The sequence below is a fragment of the Trachypithecus francoisi genome, unplaced genomic scaffold, assembly GCF_009764315.1.
Source record: "Trachypithecus francoisi isolate TF-2019V2 unplaced genomic scaffold, Tfra_2.0 Lachesis_group6, whole genome shotgun sequence".
Classification (NCBI taxonomy): domain Eukaryota; kingdom Metazoa; phylum Chordata; class Mammalia; order Primates; family Cercopithecidae; genus Trachypithecus; species Trachypithecus francoisi.
Window position 1 is genome coordinate 84,355,268 of NW_022681471.1, and position 17,106 is coordinate 84,372,373.

Below are 17,106 nucleotides of genomic sequence, written 5' to 3' on the forward strand. Positions count from 1 at the left end.
GAATGAGGGTTAGTTCTCTTGAAGCCAGTTAGGACCTCTTCGCCCTCCCACCATACCCACCAACCTCATAATTAAGTATTCTATTTAAATGAGAGGTACCCTTTTGGGCCACAGACCAAACTGCCTGACTGAAGTGTGTGCTCCACTGGAAGCTGACCCTCGGTTGTCCAGTTATCTTTTTCTGCTTGTCCTTTAAGAGTTTATTCTATCTTTCAATGACACCTGCTGCCTGGGACGATACAGGACATAAAAGGTCCAATAAATATCTATGTAGCTCCTCACTATTGGATACTTTTTGCTATAAAAGCAGTATCAGTGGCTAATCGTGTGTTTAGAATATCCAAATATGTAACATAGACCATCTAAGAGTCATTGAACAGTATGGCCCACATTTGCTAAGCAGATGGGAATGGCCATGTCATACCCTGAAAAGTTACGGAAGTCAATATCCAGCAGTACCCTCAAGAGGAGACTGGGGAGGTACATACTCTATCGATATGATTAGGCTTTGTGTCCCCACCCAAATCTCATCTTGAATTGCAATCCCCAGGTGTTGAGGGAGGGACCTGGTGGGAAGTGATTGGATCATGGGGGCAGTTTCCTCCATGCGGTTCTTGTGATAGTGAGGGAGTTCTCACGAGATCTGGTAGTTTTATAAATGGCAGTTTCCCCCTGGGCTTTTCTCTCTCTCTCCTGCCACCTTGTGAAGAAGGTGCCTGCTTCCCCTTCCTCCATGATTGTAAGTTTCCTAAGGCGTCCCAAGCCATGTGGAACTGTGAGTCAGTTAAACCTCTTTATAAATTACCCAGACTTGGATATTTATTTATAGCAGTGTGAAAACGGAACAATACATCTATTTTCCAGGACTAGCCAGGTATGCTACCTCTTGCTATGTGCCCCAAAGCTCCCTTTGCCACTCAGCTGTGTAGCTGTCAGTCTGGGCACATTCACTAGGCTTCCTAGTCTCATATTCTGAAATTATGAGCCCTTGTTTTTTGGGCCCAGTACTGAACAGTAGATGGATTATCATATCCTGAGTGATGCTGCATCCAGGTGTATCTGTATCCATGTGTCCTTTTATGGGTAGTGAAGATTTCACCAGCTTGCTATTGTCACTGATGTTCAAATTCAAAATGTCCTTTTTCATGGACATCCATGTGGGTCACAGAAGTTGTGAATCTTGTGCAATGTGCTGCCATAATATTTGTCTCCACAGAGGCTGAGACTTGGTCATCCAGTTATCTTACTGTCAGGCACTACTCTTCCAGCCTGTTGGTTCTTGCCCATGAGTAAGTGAAAATGTAACAGTGTATTTTCCAAGGCAAACATCATGGAAACACACTACCAAACAGAGGTCCCTGTCTCATGCACAGTTGTAGTGCACAATTTTCTTTGGTGCTGCATCACAGCAGTGTCCCAGAACACCCCGCTGGCCTTGAATGTATCATATCTGTATGTGAACCAGGTCCCAGCATTCTCAAGAACCTCAGTGTACTGAAGCCCCCAGGAAGCCCAAGGTGCTGGCACAGACCCCACATCTGAGACAGGCTCATCTGGAGTATTTCCAGCCACCTTTCATTTAACTGTGAGATTCTATAACGCCTAACTTATTTTTTTCCTGAATACACCACTTCCACTTAATAATGATTGCTTATTGGACAACATCCACTTTGTTGGTGTTCTTATTTCTGACCCGTCCTATGGTAGGTATGTCAGAGTGTAACAACACCTGCTGTTGCTTTGTTAGTGTCTCAGAATCTACCAGCATCCAATAACAAGCCAGTAATACTCTTTCAAGTGGGGTATACCATGTGATCATGTCAGGCAAGCACTGTGTCCAAAACCCCAGGGAGGACTATTGCCTAGTGGCTACATCTTTTTGTCACTTGCTTCAGTCTGTGTAATTGTTAATCACTGAGACTTGTAGCTCAAAGGTCTCCTTAAGGCTGACTGCCCCAAATGTAAAGAAGTCTTTACAGCCTGTGGGGTAGTTTCATTAAGCACTCCTATCTCTACTAGCTCTTTAATCAAGACCAAGATCTTTCTTTCTACTGTCTTCCCCTTCCCTGCTTTACTGACACCACATGGTTGGGCTGGGGGAACCAGGTGGACTCCTAGTTGTGTACTCATCCTTCTACCATTGTTCTAACTGTAAGATTTCCCCATTGGAAACATCCCTTACAAGCAAGAGAAGTATTACACATACTTAACACAACACATTCAGCAGTATCCATTACAACCACTTGAACGTGCATTGGCCCCAAAGGACCCACTCACAAAGTACATCAGTTCGTTGTACAATCTAAGAGCTATTTCCAAATCCAGTTAAAATAATTTTTCAAACATGCCCATAGTGTGCTACCCGGCACCATGATGGCTTGTGTCTCAATTTTCAAAAGAGCTGATTTTATTTGGCAACCTCAGTTGTCATCAAGTCCTCAACATCAATATACCTTAAACAGAGCATAAGGCCTCTGGTCCCTCTTAGAGAAGGAGGGACCTTGGCCTCTGCCCCAGTCTTGTTTTTGTTAAAGGGGATGCGTTCTAGGTAGAGAGGGTGTGTTGAAGGCATTGAATCAACACCAGTTATACCAGCACAAACCTTAGTAAGAGGATCTAGGTCTTCTTGGTCCTTCTCCTGTTTGTCCGCAGTAAATGCTAATGCTGGCTGGGGATCCTTCTCTACTACAGCCAGGATATTTACATTTTGTGGTCCTCTCATGGCTTGACAGTGAGAGAGACTTTCTCTCACGGCAAAACCATCAGTACTCTTTTTGTGGACCCCCTGGCATAATAGCCAGGTCCACATGATCATAGTTTGGACCTTTATTGATTTCCTTTCCTCCGTAGACTGAAGGTAATTTTCCTAGTCCTGTGTCCAAGATTCTATTCTGTCAGTTTGTTTCTCAGGAGCTGAGTAGTTTTTCAGAGGCTATATTTGGGGTAAAAGATAAGATTTTCTTGTCACCAGTAGCATGGTGGTGCCAACTGAACAAACTAGTGAATGACTATCTCATTATCTGAACTATCATGTTCTCCAGGTTATAGTGACAGAAGAGACTACGTGTTCAGGTCATTGTGGAAATAGGGAGAGGATCTGTGATTCCTTGAGAAGATGGGACAGGGGCTACAGTTGGGAATTCAATATCTCTCAAATCATAGACTCCTGTCTCTCCAACTAAGTTGAGACCATTGCACTTTTGAATATCAGGGTCAGAAACACACTGGGGTGCCCTCATAGATTTTTTAAAATTTTATTTCAGTAGTTTTTGTGGTACAGGTGGTTTTTTATTATGTTGATAAGATCTCTAGTGGTGATTTCTGAGATTTTGGTGCACCCGTCACCTGAGCAGTCTACACTGTACCCAATGTATGGTCTTTTACCCCTCAACCCCTGTGACCCTTTCCCTCCGAATCCCCAAAGTTCACTGTATCATTTTTATGCCTTTGCATCTTCATAGCTTAGCTCCCACTTTTAAGTGAGAACATACAATATTTAGTTTTTTATTCCTGAGTTACTTCACTTAGAATAATGGTTTCCAACTCATAGATATTTAACCACAAGTATATTGAGCTCTAGGAGCTACTAGTACATTTTCCTTCCTTTAAAGAATGAGCCTATGGCCTAGCTCATTACTGCCAGGGACTGGGAGTTTGCAGAGCCTGCCTATCTTCCTTAAATCTTCTTTCTGCTGCTGCTGGGCATTACAGAGAGGGAAGGAGAGGACAGAGACTAAGAAAGGTTTTTGTTCAGAGGGGATTGGTAACACCAGGTACAGATGCCTTGGGCTGTCCTGGATGTGATTGGCTGCTGACTCCCCTCCCCCACTCCATTCCTCCCTCTGCAGAGCCTGGGGGCTATGACAGCTGAGGGAAGGGAAGGAGGGCCGGGAGGGCCCCTCAGGACCAGTCTCAGCTCACCCCAGGAATGTCTGGACTTGCTGAAGTTCTGTGCTTCCCTGAAGCTGAAGCAGGCTCTGCCCAGGGTCACAGGCTTGCGCTCCTCTCTGCCCTTCAAGCACTCTCCTGACTACAAGGCTGGACACTGTCTCATTCTCTTTCTAGGGGAATGGGGAGATGCGAGGACAACAGAGAAAAGTCTGCCATGACACCTTGGCAACCTTTCACATATCCACTTTGGCCATGTAGTCAAAGGCTTCAACCACAATTAATCTGAGTCTTGGTTGAATGCCTTGTGATCCTCCCAGAAAATGACATGATTCAAGGTCTGTGGAGAGCTGTTACAAGGCCATCTCCCACTTCCTTCGCTATGTTCCCTAAGAGGCTGTCATGAGACAATTCCTATTGCCTCCTGGGTCTTGATGAGGTATGGGGTGTCCTGCCTTAATCACTTCAGGGTAAAACTGCATAACACAAAACCACTTAGCTGAAATCTTGAATTAGCTCCTCAGCACAGGGGTATCCCACAATTTGCACTGTAGTCATCTGGCTACTTTTGTTTTGGTGTCATCATTTTTGGTGTGTGGGACAAGGACTATGAGGACCTGGCATCATTGGCTATTCTTCCTTCACTATCTATATAAGTAATAAAGTCTGAATCTACAAATGGCTCATTGTTCTGAAGATAAACACATTAAATTATTCTCCTCTGTCCCCAGTCCAATAATTTTAACACTACTCTCATGGACCTTGGAAATCCCCAGCAATGGCCCAAGCTTATACCAGTTCCTCAGCTAGCCCTCTCTGATCCTTTGCCTGGGCAGGTAAGAAGAGCTTCTGGTAAAATCAGTAACCTGCCCAGAGTGACTCCATCATCCATCCATGGTCCAAGACTTTCTTGGGGCCCCATGCTCATGTCCTAGAACTCACAGGTAAGTCTCTCCTCAGCAACCTCCCACAGTCCCCTCAGTGGTCATCCAAACCTTCACCTCTCTCTTCCAGCCCTTTTTGTCCCACACCAATACATGTCCCTATTTAGACATACACCTGTTTAGAAGGCATTCTGCCTTCACTATATCTGGGCCAGAAAGTCACATATGGAGTAAGAAATTAGCAAAGTCAGTTATCGACTTTTGACTCTGAAAAGCCTTGATCTGGGCACAAGGCTAACTCTCCTAGAAGCGTAAGTAAACAGTCAGTGTCAGATTTTTCTTTAAGGACTAAATTTCCCCAATATATAATGAGGGGTGAAGTCTCAAAGACAAGGCAAAGAAAACATATATGTCATTAAGAGGGAGCCTACAGTGTGTGATGTTCCCCTTCCCGAGTCCAAGTGATCTCATTGTTCAGTTCCCACCTATGAGTGAGAACATGCGGTGTTTGGTTCTCTCTTCTTGTGATAGTTTGCTAAGAATGATGGTTTCCAGCTGCATCCATGTCCCTACAAAGGACGCAAACTCATCCCTTTTTATGGCTGCATAGTATTCCATGGTGTATATATGCCACATTTTCTTTTTTTTTTTTATTATACTTTAAGTTCTAGGGTACATGTGCATGACGTTTATATCATGTATAACTCCCCAATGCAATCCCTCCCTCCTCCCCCCTCCCCATGATAGGCCCCAGTGTGTGATGTTCCCCTTCCCGAGTCCAAGTGATCTCATTGTTCAGTTGAGTGAGAACATGCGGTGTTTGGTTTTCTCTTCTTGTGATAGTTTGCTAAGAATGATGGTTTCCAGCTGCATCCATGTCCCTACAAAGGACGCAAACTCATCCTTTTTTATGGCTGCATAGTATTGGGGCCTATCATGGGGAGGGGGGAGGAGGGAGGGATTGCATTGGGGAGTTATACATGATATAAAGGTCATGCACATGTACCCTAGAACTTAAAGTATAATAATAAAAAAAAAATACCAAGAAATTAAATTAAAAAAAAAAAAGAATTCTGTTCCACAGCATGGAAAAACAGAGATCAATATTAATTGGTATTGAATGGATTGGAAGAAGTCAGTCAACACATTTATTCATTTATTTATTCAATAAATATTTGTTGGAAATTTATTATGTGCTGCAGAACAGACAAGATTCCCTGCCATAAAAAAAAAAAAAAAAAGAGGGAGCCTACAGCATGCTAAAACCTAGGCTGAGATTACAGAACTCATAGATTGGTCTGAATATCAGAAAGGAGAGCAAAATGGTGTTCTCCCTCCCTCACATAGAGGGAACTGGCAAGGTCCCAGTGTCCCTCGATACATCACATTTTGCAAGAATAAAGTACAAGTGTCTGTGTGGTATCACGGAAAATCGACCTACCCGTAATTTCCTGTAGCGAGAACGGCACAGCAACAATAAAACATTTCCTTAGCAAGGAAACTGAAGAGGCTCTGTGGTCAAAACAAGAAAGATGTATACCAGTGACTAGCACAGACAAATGACCAAAGACCAAACAAGAACATAGCTCAGTGATGCCAGCATGGAGCATTAATATGCCCAACTCTGCATCCCCTCTCCAGGATTTATTTTTAAAATTGCATCAGTACATAATGTTTATACATATTTATGAGATACATGTGATATTTTGTTACATGCATAGCATGTGTAATCATGAAGTTACTGTATTTAGGGTATCCATTGGCTCAAGTATTTATCATTTCTAAATGTTGGGAACATTTCAAGTTCACTCTTCTAGCTATTTTGAAATATACAATATATTGTTATTAACTATAGTCATCCTACTCTGCCATCAAACATTAAAAGTCATTCCTTCTAACTGTGTGTTTGTACCCATTAAACAACCTCTCTTCCTCTCCCCGCAACCCATATACCCTTTTCAGCCTCTGATATGTCTCATTCTATTCTTTACTCAATGGGATCAACTTTTTTACATCCCACATATGCATGAGTACATGCAATATTTGTCTTTCTGTGCCTGGACTATTTCACTTAACACAATGACCTACAGTTCCATCCATGTTGCTGCAAATGATAGGATTTCATTCTTTTTATGGCTGAGTAATATTGCATTGTGTATAGAAATAAAAATTTCTTTATCCATTAGTCTGTTGATCCATCTTTGCTATTATGAATAATGCTGCAATAAACATGGGGGTGCAGATATCTCTTTGGTATACTGATTTCCTTTCCTTTGGATAAATACCCAGTAATGGGATTGCTGGATCATATGGTAGTTCTATTTTTATTTAATAGTTTTATTGTCATAAAACAAATTTCCATATTGTTTTCTATAGTGACTGTAATAATTTACATTCCCACCCACAGTGTAAAAAAGTTTCCTTTTGCTGTATTCACACCAGAATCTGTTATTTTTTTGTCTTTTTACTAATAGCCATTCTAACCAGGATGAATGATATCTCATTGTGGTTTTGATTTGCATTTCTCTGATAATTAGTGATGTTGAGCATTTTTTCATGTATCCTGTTGGCCATTTCCGTATCTGCTTTTCAGAAATGTCTATATACTTTGCCCAGTTTTTAATGGAATTATTGTTTGGGGTGTGTGTGTGTGTGTGTTTTACTGCTGTGTTAAATTCCTCATGTATTATTTGAAGTAACTTGTTAGATTATCATTTGAAAATATATTCTCCCATTCTTTTCATTCTGTTGATTGTTTCCTTTGCTGTGCAGAAGCTTTTTAGTTTAATATAGTCCCACTTGTCTATTTTTTGTTTTGTTGACTGTGTTTTTGAGGTTTTAGCCATAAAATCTTTGCCTAGATTAATGTCCTTAAGTGTTTCCCATATGCTTTCTTCCAGTCATTTTATAGTTTCAGGTCTTACATTTAAGTCTTTAATCCATCTTGAGTTGATTTTTGCATAAGGTGAGAGATAAGGGTCCACTTTCATTCCTCTGCATAAAGATACTCAATATTCTCAGCACCATTTATAGAAGTTGGTGTCCTTTCTCCAGTGTATGTTCTTGGCAATTGTCAAAAATCTGTTGGCTGTAAATATGCAGATTAATTTCTGGATTCTCTATTCTGTTCCATTGGTCTATGTGTTTGTTTTTATACTAATACCATGCTCTTTTAGTTACTATAGCCTTGAAATGTATTTTGAAGTCACGTGGTGATGCCTCTTTGTTTTTTGGTTTGTTTGTTTTTGCTCTGGATTGCTTTGGCTATTTGGGCTCTTCTTTGTTTCATGTGAACTTTAGGATTGTTTATTCTATTTCTGTGAAAAAATGGCATTATTATTTTGATAGGGATTACATGAATATGTAGATTGCTTTGAACAGTATGGTCGTCTCAATGATGTTAATTCATCCAGTTCATGAGCATGGGCTGTCTTTCCATTTGTTTGTGTCCTCTTCAATTTTTTTCATCAATGTTTTGTAGTTTTTTCTGCAGAGGTCTTTCACCTCCTTAAACTTATTCCTAGCCATTTTATTTGTTTATATATCTACAGTAAATGGAATTGCTTTCTTGATTGCTTTCTCAGCTAGTTAACTATTGACATACAGAAATGCTACAGGTTATTGTATGTTGATTTTGTATCCTGTAACTTTACCAAATTTCTTTAACATATCTAAGAGTTTGTTGGTGGTGGTGTTAGGTTTTTCTACATATAAGACTATGCTGTCTGCAAAGATGGACAATCTGACTTTCTGTTTTCCAATTTGGTACCGTTATTTATTTTTCTTGTGTGACTGTACTGGCTGGAACTTTCAGTACTATGTTGAATAGAAGTGATAAAAGTAGGCGTCTTTGTCTTGTTCTAGTACTTAAAGGAAGGACTTTCAGCTTTTCCCAATTCGATATATTACCTGTGAGTTTATCATATATGGCTTTTTATTATGTTGAAGTATGTTCCTTCTATATGTAATTTGTTGAGAGTTCTTATAATGAAGGGTTGTTGAATTTTAACAAATACATTTTATGCATCTAATGAGATGATCATATGTTTTTTGTCCTTCATTCTGTTGATGTGTTGTATCCTGTTTATTGATTTACATATGTTGAAACATTCTTGCATCCCTGGATAAGTCCCACTTGATCATGGTGTATTTTATTTTTGATGTACTGTTGAATTTAATTTGCTGGTCTTTTGTTGAGGAGTTTTGCATCTGTGTTCATCAAGAATACAAGAATATTGGCCTATAATTTTCTCTTTTTGTTGTGTCCTTTTCTGGTTTTGGTATTAGGATAATGCTGTCCTCATAAAATAAGTCAGAGAGAATTCTTCCCTTTTCGAATTTTTGGAATAGTTTGATGGAGAATTCATGTTAGTCCTTATTTGTAAGTTTGGTAGAATTCAGCAATAAAGACATCCAGTCCTGGACTTTTCTTTGTTGGGAGACCTTTTATTACTTATTCAAACTCATCACTCATTATCGGTCAGTTCAAGTTTTCTATTGCTTCCTGATTTAATCTTGATGGGTTCTATGTATCCAGGAATTTATCTATTTCCTCTAGATTTTCCAGTTTGTTAGTGTATGGTTGTTTACATCAATCTCTGATGACCTTTTTATTTCTATGATATCAGTTGTAATGTCTCCTTTTTTGTTTCTGATTTTGTTTATTTGGATATTCTTTCTTTTGTTCTTTGTTAGTCTAGCTAGTACTTTATTGACTTTATCTTTTCAAAAATCAAACTTTTTGCTTCATTCATCCTTTGTATTATTTTTTAAAATCTCAATATCCATTGGTTCTTCTCTGATTTTTATTATTTCTTTCCATCTACTAATTTCAAGTTTGGTTTGTTCTTGCTTCTCTAGTTCCTTGAAGTGCATCATTATATTGTTTATTTGTAATCTTTCTACTTTTTTGATATAGATGTTTATTGCTATAACTTTCTCTCTTAACACTGATTTTGCTATATTTCATAAGATTTGGTATGCTTTGTTTCCATTTTCATTTGTTTCAAGAAATTTTTTTTTACTTCCTCCTTAATTTCTTCCTTGACCGCAATGGTCATTCAGGAGCATGTTGTTTAATTCCCATGTATTTGTACAGTTTTTGAAGCTCCTCTTTTTTTAACTTTCATTTTAGGTTCATGGGTACATGTGCAGATTTTTTATATAGGTAAACTTGTGTCACGGGGGTTTGTTGCACAGATTATTTCATCACCCTTGTACTAAACCTAGTATCCAAAAGTTATTTTTTCTGTTTCTCTCCCTCCTCCCATCCTCCACCCTCAGGTAGGCCACAGTGTCTGTTTTTCCCCTATTTGTGTTCCTTTTATTGAATTCTAGCTTTATTCCATTGTGGTTTGAGAAAATACTTGATATAATTTTGGTTTTTTTAAAATTTGTTGAGATTTGTTTTGTGTTCTAAAATATGGGCTATCTTGGATAATGTTCCATATGTTGATCGGAACAATGTGTATTCTGCAGCTATTGGGTGAAATGTTCTGTAAGTGTCTTTTAGATTCATTTGGTCTGAAGTCCAGTTTAAATCCAATTTTCTTTGTTACTTTTCTGTCTAGATGATCTGTCTAATATTGAGAGTCCGGTGTTTAAGTCCACAACTATTATTGTGTTGGAGTCTATCTGTCCCTTTAGATCTAACAATATTTGCTTTATATATGTGGGTACACCACTGTTGGGCACATATATGTTCAGAACTGTTATATCTTCTTACTAAATTGATCCTTTTTCATTATATAATGACCTTCTTTCTCCCTTTTCACTATTTTTGAATAAAGTCTGTTTTATCTTATATAAGTATACCTACTCCTCATCACTTTTAGTTTTTATTTGTATGGAATATCTTTTTCCATCCCTTTACTTTCAGTCTATATGTGTCTTTACAAGTGAGATGAATTTCTTGTAGTCAGGATATAGTTGGGTCATGTTTTTTTAATCCATCCAGCCAATCCTTATATTTTAAATGGAACGTTTAATCCATTTACATTCAAAGTTATTATTTGATATGTGAGAGTTTATTCGTGTCATCTTACTAATTTTTTTTTTTTTTTTTTTTTTTTTTTATGAGGTAGAGTCTCGCTCTGTCGCCCGGACTGGAGTGCAGTGGCCAGATCTCAGCTCACTGCAAGCTCCGCCTCCCAGGTTTAGGCCATTCTCCTGCCTCAGCCTCCCGAGTAGCTGGGACTACAGGCGCCCGCCACCTGGCCTGGCTAGTTTTTTTGTATTTTTAGTAGAGACGGGGTTTCACCGTGTTAGCCAGGATGGTCTCGATCTCCTGACCTCGTGATCCGCCCATCTCGGCCTCCCAAAGTGCTGGGATTACAGGCTTGAGCCACCGCGCCCGGCCCTTACTAATTTTTTATTGTATTGGGTATCAGTTGTTTTCTCCTGTTTCTCATATTATCATTGTGGCTAGGTGGTTTTCTGTAATTGTAACACTTGAATCCTTACTCTTAATTATTTGTGTGTTTGCTCTACATTGAGTTTTATACCTTCATGAGTTTGCATGATGGTAGATATTGTTCTTTCGCGTCCAGCTGTAGGACTCCCTTAAGCACTTCTTTCAGGACCAGTTTAGTGGTGATAAATTCTCTCAGCTTTTATTTATCTGGGAAATACTTTATTTGTCCTTCATTTATGAAAAATAACTTGGCTAGGTATAATATCTTTGGCTGGCAGGTTTTTATCTTTCAATACTTTGAATGTATCATCCTACTCTGTCCTAGGCTGTGATATGTTTCTGCTGTTTAAAAGGTCTGCTGTTCTATTCACAATAGCAAAGACATGGAATCAACCTAGGTGCCCATCAGTGGTGGATAGGATAAAGAAAATGTGGTATATATGCACCATGGAATACTACACAGCCATAAAAAACAATGAAATCATGTCCTTTGCAGCAACGTGGATGCAGCTGGAGGACACTGAATTAATGCAGAAACAGAAAACAAAATACTACATGTTCTTATTTATAAATGGGAGCTAAACACTGGGTACTCACTAACATAAAAATGGCAACAATAGACACTGGGGGCTACTAGAGGCAGAGGAGAGGGAAAGAGAAAGGGTTGAAAAACTAACCATTGGGTACTATATTCACTGCCTGGATGACAGGATCATTCGTATCCCAAACCTCAGCATCACACAACATACCCATGTAACAAACCTGTACACGTACCCCTTGAATCTAATATAAAAGTTGAAATTATATTTTTAAAGCTCCGCTGTTAGTCTGATGGGGGTTCCTTTATAAGTAACTAAATGCTTTTCTCTTGCTGTTTTAAGAATTCTCTCTTTGACTTTTGACAGTTTGACTATAATGTGCTGTGGAGAAGACTTTGCATTGTATCTATCGGGATGTCTGAGCTTCCTGTATCTGGATGTCTAAATCTCTCACTAAACTTAGGAAGTTTTCAGATATTATTTTGTTAAATAGGTTTTCTATGCCTTTTGTTTTCTCTCTGTCTTCTGGGACACTGAAATTTTGGATGTTTGGTCACTTTAGAGTGCCTCATATGTCATGTAAGTTTTGTTCATTCTTTTGAATTCTTTATTTTTATCTGACTGGGTCATTTCAAAAGATTTGTCTTAAAGTTCTAAAATTCTTCTGCCTAATGTAGTCTATTGTTGAAGATTTTGAATGTATTTTGTATTTTATTCAATGAATTCTTAACTTCTAAAATTTGTTTTATATCTATCTCTCTGGTAAATTTCTTATTTGTATCCTGAACGGTTTGGGTGATTTCTTTGTAATTTTTATCTGCGTTCTCTTGTGTCTAATTGGGATACTTTAATATCATTATTTTGAATTATTTTCCTGGGATTTCATAAATTTTTTTTCATTGAAATCTGTTGCTGGAGAATGATTTTGTTCCTCTGGAGGTGTTATATTTCCTTGCTTTTTCATGTGTCTTTTGTCCTTACATTGATAACTGTGCATTTGGTTTACTAGTCACTTCTTCCAATTTTTTTTTTTTTTTTTTTATGGCTAAACTTTTGCTTCTTTTTTTTTTTTTTTTATACTTTAAGTTCTAGGGTACAGGTGCATAACGTGCAGGTTTGTTACATATGTATACTTATGCCATGTTGGTGTGCTGCACCCATCAACTCGTCAGCACCCATCAATTCATCATTTATATCATGTATAACTCCCCAATGCAATCCCTCCCTCCTCCCCCCTCCCCATGATAGGCCCCAGTGTGTGATGTTCCCCTTCCCGAGTCCAAGTGATCTCATTGTTCAGTTCCCACCTATGAGAGAACATGCGGTGTTTGGTTTTCTCTTCTTGTGATAGTTTGCTAAGAATGATGGTTTCCAGCTGCATCCATGTCCCTACAAAGGATGCAAACTCATCCTTTTTGATGGCTGCATAGTATTCCATGGTGTATATGTGCCACATTTTTTTAATCCAGTCTGTCACAGATGGACATTTGGGTTGATTCCAAGTCTGTGCTATTGTGGCATCTGATCTTTGACAAACCTGAGAGAAACAAGAAATGGGGAAAGGATTCCCTATTTAATAAATGGTGCTGGGAAAATTGGCTAGCCCTAAGTAGAAAGCTGAAACTGGATCCTTTCCTTACCCCTTATACGAAGATTAATTCAAGATGGATTAGAGACTTAAATGTTAGACCTAATACCATAAAAACCCTAGAAGACAATCTAGGTAGTACCATTCAGGACATAGGCATGGGCAAGGACTTCATGTCTAAAACACCAAAAGCAACGGCAGCAAAAGCAAAAATTGACAAATGGGATGTAATTCAACTAAAGAGCTTTTGCACAGCAAAAGAAACTACCATCAGAGTGAACAGGCAACCTACAGAATGGGAGAAAATTTTTGCAACCTACTCATCTGACAAAGGGCTAATATCCAATTTTTTGAATTTACTTTCATACGTGAGAAATTTTTCCTGAAGATATATCTCTGGTGTTGGTTGGATAGGGTATTTTGGTTGTGATTCTGGATGTATGCAGTAGTGCAGTCTCCATTATTTCTTCAATTATAAACAGCATCAGTGTTGTTGTGATTTATTCAGTGGCTTAGGGTGCAGTTGTTACTAGAGGCTGTGATGAAGTTTTGCTGGAGATGGTGTGCCAGGTGGGCCAGTCCACAGGTCCCATTGTTGGTGGCAACTGGCTGAGTATGCCTGTCCTTTGGCCCAGTATGGCATGTATTAGCCCTGGTGTTAGCGGATCCAGGCAGACTGATTCTCGGGCCTCCAGGTCACTTGTTTAGGTGCTGGCAGTGGCAGTGGTGAGCCAGGCAGATGGGCAGGTCTTCGGTTCCCTGAGCGGCAGGTGTGGCATGGGCAATGGCAGTAGCATTGGCAGTATAACCCTCTGACTCCCAAGTAGTAGGCACTGGTGTTGGCAGTGGCTGCAACAGGCTGGGCAAGCCAGTAACCAGGACCACAGGTGGTGCATGCCAACTGTGGTGGTAATGGCAGGTTGGATGGGCCCATCCTCTGGATTCTGGGAGGAATTCTCAGGTACCAATGGTAGTGGATGGCCAGGGCAGTCCTCAGACTTCCAGATAGCATGCTTAACACTGGGAAGGCAGAACCAGGCTGGGTGGTACTATCCTCAGGCCCCTCAGTGGTGCATGCAAGCAGCGCTTGTATTAGGCATGGGCAGGGTGACACCCAGCCTCCCAGCAGAATATTCTGGTGAGGGAAACAGTGGCTATGCTTTGGCCCTGCTCTTAGGGAGGGTAGGGTTGCTTTCAGTGGCAGCAGTTATAGGCAGGTGGCTGGGAAGCGTGTGTGTTTCAGTCCCAGGTGGTGGCTATGGCGGAGCAGCCTGTCATTAGGGTGCTTGCAAATGCATGGCAGCCCCATTGCTGTGAGGCAGACTTGCTACCAATGGCTCATGCATCAGCTCTAGTGGCAGCAGCCAGCAGCAGGGGTGGCCATGGATGGGGTATGTCAGTGAGGTTCTAGGAATGTGGATATTTAGGGGCTATTGGGCCGCAGGGCAGGATGCAGTCTGGTGGGGGCTGGGCTCTCAAAATGGCACCTTCGTTTAGCTGCTTAGGACTCAGAGGGCTGTGTAGGACCCAGTGTGAGCGCCCTCTCTGAAGCAATGCCATCACACGGTCTCCAGACAGCTCCCTGTGTTAGTCTCAGGGTCCATGAGGGCCGAGGGGCTTTCCTATGGCTAGGATTGCAGGTGTCTACAGTGGGAATGTGAACCACTGGGGATGTCTCACTTACCCTTTCCCCACATTAGGAAGCCATTCTGTGCTCCCAGCTGATCCTGGCCAAGCAGACTGCCTTCCTTCTTTTAGGTGTTTTCTGTCATTTCTTTGCTGAATTCCAGTGTTCTCTCTTAGATGATCTGTTACAAATGTGATTATCTACTCACTGTTTTAATTCTTCTAAACTAAAAAAGAACTTAGTTTAGAAGGAGGTGAGTACCAGATGCCTCTAGTCAGCCATCTTGAAGCCAGAAACTTCTACTCTCCAGAAGTTAAATACAATCCTGGTGAAAAGTAGAGGGTCAAAGGAGAAGAGGTCTATAAATAGCTAAAATTTTATAAGTTTCTACCATCCAGTTCAGTAGAGATGGTAAAAGGGAAGATCAGTGTTAAAGAAAGAAAAGAAAGTAACATTTCTTACATTCTTAAGTTCGTGGGCTTTATTTTGAGCAAATATTCATGTAGGTAGGCTTAGAAATAGTTATAAGTAGAAAAGCCAACATATTTCATTTTTAACTTTTCTTTTAGGTTCTTGGGTACATATGCAAGTTTGTTATATGGGTAAACTCACGTCACGGGATTTGTTGTACAGATTATTTCATCACCCAGGTACTAAGCTTAGTACCCAATAGTTTTTTTTTTTTCCTGTTCTTCTCCCTCCTCCAACCTCCACCCTCAATTAGATCCCAGTATCTGTTATTCCCCTCTTTGTATCCATATGTTCTCATTATTTAGCTCCCACTTATAAGTGAGAATATATGGTATTTGGTTTTCTGTTTCTGTGTTAGTTTGCTAAGGATGATGGCCTCCAGCTCCATCCATGTTCCTACAAAGGATATCATCTCGTTCTTTTTTCTGGCTGTGCAGTATTCCATAGTGTATATGTAACACATTTTCTTTGTCCAGTCTACCATTGATGGGCATTTAGGTTGATTCCCTGTCTTTGCTATTGTGAATAGTGCTGCAATGAAGATACACATGCATATGCCTTTGTGGTAGAATAGTTTATATTCCTTTGGGTATATATCTGGTAATGGAATCGCCGAGTCAAATGGTGGTTTTATTGTTTTGGTTTGTTTTGTTCTTTTGTTTGTTTGTTTGTTTTGTTTTTTAGCTCTTTGAGGAATCACCACACTGATTTCCACAATGGTTGAACTAATTTACCACCAACAGTGTATAGGCATTCCTTTTTCCCCACAACCTTGCCAGCACTTTATTTTTTTTTTTATTTTTTGACTTTTTAATAATAGCCATTCTTACTGGTGTAAGTTGGTAATCTCTTGTGGTTTTGAATTGCATTTTTCTAATGATCAATTATGTTGAGCTTTTTTCATATGTTTGTTGTCCACGTGCACGTCTTCTTTTCAGAAGTGTCTTTTCATGTACTTTGTCTACTTTTTAACGCGGTCATTTTTTCTTATAAATTATTTAAGTTCCTTACAGATGCTGAATATTAGATCTTTGTCAGATGCATAGTTTGCAAAATTTTACTCCCATTTTGTAGGTTGTCTGTTTACGCTGTTGATAATTTCTTTTGCTGTGCAGAAGCTCTTTGGTTTAATTAGATGCCATTGTCATCTTTTAATTTTGTTGCATTGCTTTTGGCATCTTCATTATGAAGTCTTTGCCCATTCCTTTGCACCATTTATTGAATAGGGAGTTCCCCCCTCTTACTTGTTTTTGTCAGCTTTGTCAAAGATCAGGTGATTGTGAGTATGTGGCATTATTTCTGGGCTATCTTCTGTTCTATTGGTCTATGTGTCTATTTTTGTACCAGTACCATGCTGTTTTGGTTATTGCAGCCCTGTAGTATAGTTTGAAGCCTCCTGCTTTGTTCTTTTTGCTTAGGATTGCCTTAGCTATTCAGGGTCTTTTTTGGTTCCATATGAATTTAAAAAATTTTTTTTTTTGGTTCTGTGAAGAATGTCGTTGGCAATTTGATAGGAATATCATTGAACTTGTAAATTACTTTGGGCAATATGTGCATTTTAATATTGCTTATTCCTATCCATGAGCATAGAATGTTTCTCCATTTGTTTGTGTTATCTCTAATTTCTTTGAAGGGTGTTTTGTAATTCTCATTTTAGAGATCTTTCACATCCCTGGTTAGCTGTATTTCTAAGAATT